The sequence below is a fragment of the Lingula anatina genome, chromosome 2, assembly GCF_051362555.1.
Source record: "Lingula anatina isolate TDL-2025a chromosome 2, LinAna3.0, whole genome shotgun sequence".
Classification (NCBI taxonomy): domain Eukaryota; kingdom Metazoa; phylum Brachiopoda; class Lingulata; order Lingulida; family Lingulidae; genus Lingula; species Lingula anatina.
In genome coordinates this window covers 44,302,608-44,309,988 of record NC_141768.1, presented here as the reverse complement: position 1 = coordinate 44,309,988, position 7,381 = coordinate 44,302,608, and positions in this window count along the sequence as shown.

The following is a 7,381-nucleotide window of genomic DNA, read 5'->3' as shown; positions in this document are numbered from 1 at the left end:
TCGTCTACGAATTAATGTGAACTGTGGATAGAGTGCGTAAAGAAAGTTCAGTGAACTAATTTCATTTCTTCTATGTCTATATCCTAACGGTATTCACTTTAAGTGAGTTATTTTCGCAACATTTGCGTCAGTGCAACAAAATCCGCAGAAGTGCTATAACGGAAACATTGTCTGCCTGTCTGACCACAAGCCGGAATTTCCATAACCGAAGAATACGTCATGACTTGTAGAAAAAATCACCACTGTTTTTTTATAGCCGTATTGCGTTTTGTTTTAACGAAGGCAAAAAGATGCATTATTTGGCAGGCTGACGTTATGTTATTAAGTAAAAACAGCTCATATGGGGTCCAATATATGGTCTCACGTTTAACCCAGACAAATGCAGTCTAAAACAACTTAAGTATATCTCTGCTCATCTGCTTCTTCTACTGCGAGAACCTTGAGTTTCAGGGTCCGAACCACACGATTCTTAAACATTTGGTCCTTTTGAAGGTGACCATATTCACCTTTCTCTAGATTGTCGAGATTCGTTCACCAGAATTGAAAACTCACTGTAGTTAATCGTGACTGTGAAAAATGATTAAAAAATGAACTAAGTTGATAACAATGTAGACATCAATTACCATATTCTTAACGCATAGTCTTCATTTACATTAAGTTTTGCAATGGTAGATGTATTATACAATTGTCAGGCCACCACATTGTGTTATGTTCTTTCATTATTCTAACAAGTTAAATACCTAATTACGGTTTTTCAGATCTCTCAGCCGATTTCGTGAATTTGTCCTAAGGAGGGTGGGCTAACCCCACCTAGTGGTTCACTGCGTGTGGTTGTGCGTGTGCGTGCGTGTGCGTGCGTGTGCCACGACGGCAATTCAAAACCGCTTACGAATAGCATATAACACGGTTCAAATAATGGCTATTAGAAGTAAATCCACCCTTGGTTAATATTTTATGTTCATCCAGAGAGTATCATATGGTTGTTTAACATATTCCCAGCGGAGAACGGGCTGCTTTGATCATGCAAGTTTTTGATACATTTATCATACTCTACGGGATTTGAAAGGCCGTGTGTGTGTGTGTGTGTGTGTGTGTGTGTGTGTGTGTGCGTGCACATTTCAGAGAGAGAGAGAGGGAGCGTGTGCATGCGGTCGCCTGCATGAAGAAGACTCTCAACACATCCTTCCTTTGAACCCTATTTGATCCCACTGGCCGTTGATTTGTAACATTGGTATTCGAAGACAATCAAGATCTCAGTCAAAGGACTGAATACATTGCTTAATGAATTTCGACTGCTAGAACAGTCTTGCTAATCTGAGTAATCAGTGAAGTGACCACGATTCTCAAACCCTGAGTTTCACCAGCGTTTTACCTTGAACATAATATAAGGCGAAGTAAAAACGTGGATAGACTTGTAGTATATGTACCCCCCCCCCCATAAATAAGAAGATATCCGTAAAGAATTTAAAAATAAAAAAGGGAATGATGAGAAAAACCATAAAGTCTTCTAGTTTATGAGTTTTGTTGTCAAGTACGAGAGAGAGAGAGAGAGAGAGAGAGAGAGAGAGAGAGAGACCCTTTGCTAACAGACAAACGGACAAACGGGCAAACAGACAAACAGACAAACGGACAAAGAGACAAACAGTCAAAGGGGCAAACAGACAAACAGACAAACGGAACAAGAAACGACCTCCTTGGCGGAGATAATAAAGATCGCTGTATAGTCGTTTTCCTGGATATCACATAGATTTTAAGTACGAAGGGAGTAGATTACAGCAAATATACTTGGTCTATCTGAATAATACAGATTCTCTTATACTTAACCTGAGTTTCAGATATTTACTATTACCTCGAATCTACCGTCAGTGGAAGTTATTTCCAGTTATTTCTGAAACTGAACGACAGAGGCTTGCTGATAACAGAGGTATGTTTTATGAAACTCGGCATGCTTATTATCCACTCATGCGCGGCGAGATTCTGAGATTATTAATTTCTGAAAAAGGAACTGAACAAATGAAATTAACAAATGAAAGATTCACTAAAATCCCTGGCAAATCCAAAAAATTCTTTCAGTCGAGGATTCTGAACATTTAAAACTGTTTATTATAGAACTGCATGTATACCATTCTTGGATATAATTAATTTGTCGTCATTGCAGAGATCGAAATCATATCCAAAGTGTGAATTAATACAAGTCTACATGATCACGACGTCGTGAGGCAATCTCTGCTGTCAAACTGTTTGTATTCATGATTGTGTGTTGTTTTAGACGTCATATCGCGGGTGGGACAACTAATTTGTTATTTGGATCACGACTTCGTTTAGATAAAATATTGATTGGTTTCGTTGCAGGCTAGCTGAGAATGTGAACAGAGGCGGAATTGCGGCTACGCTGACGGCTTGACACATTTATTTTCGACCATCCGGTTTGGACCCTGATTTCCAGAGATCACTGTGAACTCTCCTCTTTTGTCAGCTTGCCCGGATACTGGGAACAAGAGAGGCATGTTTGTCACGGAGTGAAGTTTCCAGCCTTAGAACAGAGGGTCTGGGTCTTTCGTGTTCAGATTGGATGTCTGTTTGAGCAGGCTTCGATACAAGGAATACCGCTTACACACACACACACTTGTTCTCACGCATGCACGCATAAACACTCTAGAAAACCTTCGCCAAGTCAGTTCAATTATCATTATTACTGATTTATTTATTAAAATTAATTAAAATCAATTAAAGTCCGTCAATGACTTTTCGAGTTAGATTGTTTTAACGCTTACAAACCAACAAATGCAAAAATATAACCTCCTTGTTGGAGGTAATAATATCTGGGTAAAATCAAATACAATAGCTGTTACCAATACTAACGATTGGATAGGATCGTATAGGTGAATATTACAACTATTATAGAACATGAAGATTTTTATTTAATTTATAACATGATATAATGCCGGCGTTGTATCATCTATTCTGTAAATTCAGTGTAATCAATTATATAAGTTCAACTTTGATTATCACTTGACATAGATGGAGGGTGCCACACTGGATATCCAATTGGTGAATAAAATATAAAAATCCTAAATGCTAGTCAAGTGCAAGTTGAAAAGAAATAATGGTAGTTTAATTTATTACTGAGAGTGTATTTACCTCCCAAAACAAAGCACGTTCATTCTATCTAGCTAGGGTCGTAAGCAATAGGAAGCGGGAATCGTGTGAACATGCTATTTCGTAGTTGAAGAATACGTAATGTAAATTCAATCAAAGTGTACTTCAGTCCCCGTAGTAGACTCCATCATCTGTTATGCGGATTACACGTATTAACCACTGCTCCGATTTGATATGGTACTCCCTCAAATGCACAAAAGATACATCTGTTGGAAAGTAATTACGTGTATAATGATTTTGACAACTCGGCATATCTGGCTCGATTCTGCAGCTAATAATCCCAAACGCTCTCCGCCTGATTAGATGGTGCTCGCGCCCTGACAAATCGATCAGATCCATATGTTTCTCGAAATCGTCGGCAACAATGTTAGATAAAATGATGATGATGATGTTGCGGAAAGTTCATGGTAAATCCAAGCGTCACGGAGACTGGGGGTCAAGGCATTAGCCTACGTGAGTTGTTGCAGGGAGATGTCTCTTTGCGGAAGGAGGATGAGGGATGGTGACGGGAGAAGAGGGTGGTAGAGGGTGACAGATGGGGCTAATAGTTGGCTCAATTGTGTGTGTGTTTGTGTGTATGTGTGTGTGTGTGTGTATGTGTGTGTGTGTGCGCGCGCGCGTGTGTGCGTTGTTTGTTTGTTTGTGTGTGTGTGTGTGTGAAAGAGAGAGAGAACAGCAACTTTCAAACCTAAATATAATCAGTCAATTGCTAAACTAAAAATTACATGTTCATCGCTTTCAAATATCCAAACAGTTCAGAAAGGTTACTTTTGCTAACATAAAATAAAACAAAACAAAATAAAATAAAACAAGACACGGTTTTAATACAACTCTAGTAACAGCCCCAATATATTGGGTTAAAGAAACATCGGACCGGACTGCAGAATTGCACGACACCACAAACCTGTATAACAGTTGCGAAAATTAATCTATGCTGCTGAATTTCAAAATTAATCTGCCCTACACCAAACAATGCAAAATATACGGTTTGGCACTTGGAGGGAGAACATCACCAAACACATTTAAAAAATCAATATCTCGCAAAAGCAATTCGAACATGCTAATTTTTGAAAGGAGCAGTCATTTTTTAACCAAATAAAGGCACTCAATAAATTTGAAATAAACAATAATACGATTAGATACTTATGAAGCAATGATCGTCAGAATACATGGAAAATATCAATATTCGTAAAAATAATCCAATCATGCTGATTTTGTAAAGAGTCTGCTCTTTTTTATCAATGCAGACCACTCAGCAAACTTAAAGTGAAACAAAAAAGGCCTTGGCAGTTATAGTGTAAAGAACGACATAAACCGACACAGAGTTCGCAATATATGCAGGCACTTAAAGTGTATGCCTATAAAAACAGCATTCTAGTTTTCAGGCCTTTGCACTCGAGTGCATAAGCGTGGATTTTTACTTCCTTTATTAACAATTTTTAATTAAGAGAACAGCAGCCTTGCTCGTCAGCTTATTTTGTAATCGCTATACACAAAAATCACCTCCAATTATAAGCTGCAGCAGGGAGAAAATGCCCATATATCCAATCACGGAGATTACATCGTTTGACTGAGCTTTCACTAACACTAATCTCAAGTGCGAATTACAATATGAGAGAATTCCCCAGCTTCAAATCGACTTGTTGCCATGAGAACAACATAAGACTAGGTCAGGCGCTCTTTTGGTGCCAAAACGGGACAACGGCGTTTGAGAAATATATAATGAACTATATTTCTTGTTATAAGTAAGTTGAAAAAGTATCCTTATTTTTATTTCAACATTCATATTGTTTCTCTTACTCTTTTTAAACTATTTGCAATGTTACTGTAATTAAATGAAAGTCTTATCACTCACATGTCACTCTTGTCAAGTAATAAACGTTTTAGCAAAACGTTTTTTTTTTTTCAGATAAAACACCCGTCATATTTAACCTGATCAAAGATGTAATAAAGTAGGGACTATTTTGCATTTATTTTTAGTGCCGCGAGCCTGACAATCGTGATCTCGAAAACATTATCATCGTGTTACCCGTAAGTGGCTAACATCCGGGGTCTGGGGATTGCTAGAACCGCCTCTACAAGTATTATCAAGATGCCTAGGGGAAAGCTGAAACATTTAAAAATGAAATAATTGAACAAGTCGCTTTGGGATAGAAGTCGATTCTTTTTGAGATCACACATTTAAGGTTACCATGCTCGAACGGCAACAGCTCGAGATGTGTTTAGGAAATATGTTTGTGATGTTCTTTACCTTCAGTCGAACATGGTCCTTTACAATCAACATAAAGCTGGTTGTTCGTTGAACGTGAAAACATCATTAGACCCATTAAAAATCATGAATACGATATTGGACCTAAAAGCAGATTGTCCTTGAAAGAGGTCAAATGTTAGGGCGCTATATTAAGCGAAGAAGATTCGTTGTAAAAATACACCTGATGATCGATGACAGTACTGTCAATAACAGCAAAACCATTAATTACAACGGGTCTTCAAACGCACCCGAAGTATTACCAGTAACGACTTATCTTGTCCGTTCATTAAGCGAAATGAACAATGACCAAAAGATGTGCGACCACAAAGCTCGAATATCTTGATGGATAATATAGTATTTATCTATGGACAGTAATAGAGTCCGATTACCAGGATACAGAACCAAACCATTAAAAGCATACGGCAATATTGTTCATACCCTGACACGCAATTTTGAACCTCAAATGACGCTCCTTCATCGTTACGTCGGAAATATCAAATATCATCTATAATTCTATAATGTAGGCGCACTCTCATCAGGTTGACTCCCACCTGGCCTAGCTACAATGAATGTAGTTAACAAACCTGACTTGGTTATTGTCATCAATGATACTAACATTCATTCTCAATATAATAGAAATTTGCCTTATGGGCTCCGTTCCGACCAAAAACAACGAGTTGTTTTTAATTAATTAAAGAATTGTCAGCCGTCCTTGCTAAGACCAATCTCCGATTTTAGTCGCTTTGCAAAACGGGGTCTAGACCGTTCTAAGCTGGACCTGACGTGAATCTGACTAGAGCACTACCTAGGCTTGGTGAGAAACCTGAGTCCCAGACGTAAATGCAAACTGATCTGACGCCGAGACGCCATTTCTGTCCTCTTGTTAAAACCACGTGTAGGCGTGTTTGTTCTCCCGCTAACGATTCTCAGTAATTTACCTGATACCGGAGGATCAGCTTCCAAATCAATATATCCTCCGGTAAGTATAATTAAAAGAAAACAAATAAATACATGATGCAAGGACACGTGAAATTGGAGAGAGGCAGTTCCGGCCAGGCCCACTCCCAAAAAATAAAAGCCATACCAATATACATATGTAAATGGTCTATACTCGTCTTCCTATACACGCATGACTTCGGACACGCACGCACACTTCCAGACACACTGCCTTTTCTTTCTTCCCAAGACTTGGCAAAGTCTGTGTCTGACACTGCTTGACAGAGATATTTGTTGTACTTTAAAGATATGTATCATTGTTGCACAAATACACAATATATTTTACAAGAGCCATGGGTAAGCCGCATCTAGTTATTTCCAAGAGCCGATCTTTCAATATCAGGTAAACTACTGAGAATCGTGACCAAATCCTGGTCTACTTTGACTGCCGATAGCCTGATCAATTGAAATACTGCATCTGCTTTATATGTATGAACAGTACTGTTTTACTTAATAGTTCTGTTTTCGTGGACTTCTATGGGCTTGTTCTGAAGTGAAATGCTCAAAATTTGTCTCACAGTTAACACTATACTTTTCTGTCTACAGTCCTTTGGTGACACCTGTGTCATGTAAGGAGAGAGTTTCCTGGGATACAAACACCGGATCCCATTGATTTGTTCAGGTAAGCCCCGTCCTAGATTTTGACCCATTTACGTCTCACTGACCCTGACATGTAGGAACCTAATGGAGGGTGGACTATCTGCTACAAGGCTCCAGATATCTCAGTGTGACCTCCGCCTGTCCCTATTGAAGGAAATAATAAGATCTTTATTTAAATAAGCGTTATTATTCATTCCACAATCTGTAGCAAGGTGCCGTCAATAGGGGGGGGGGGGGGGGGGGAGGGGGTAACTACGTTTTTATCTGCAGTTATTTATGCCGATCTGATCTAAATTCTGCGTGTATCAGAAGAAGAACCACCTTTTACTAAGATAATTGTGTCCGGTATCCTCTACATTTTTTCAATGATTTAAA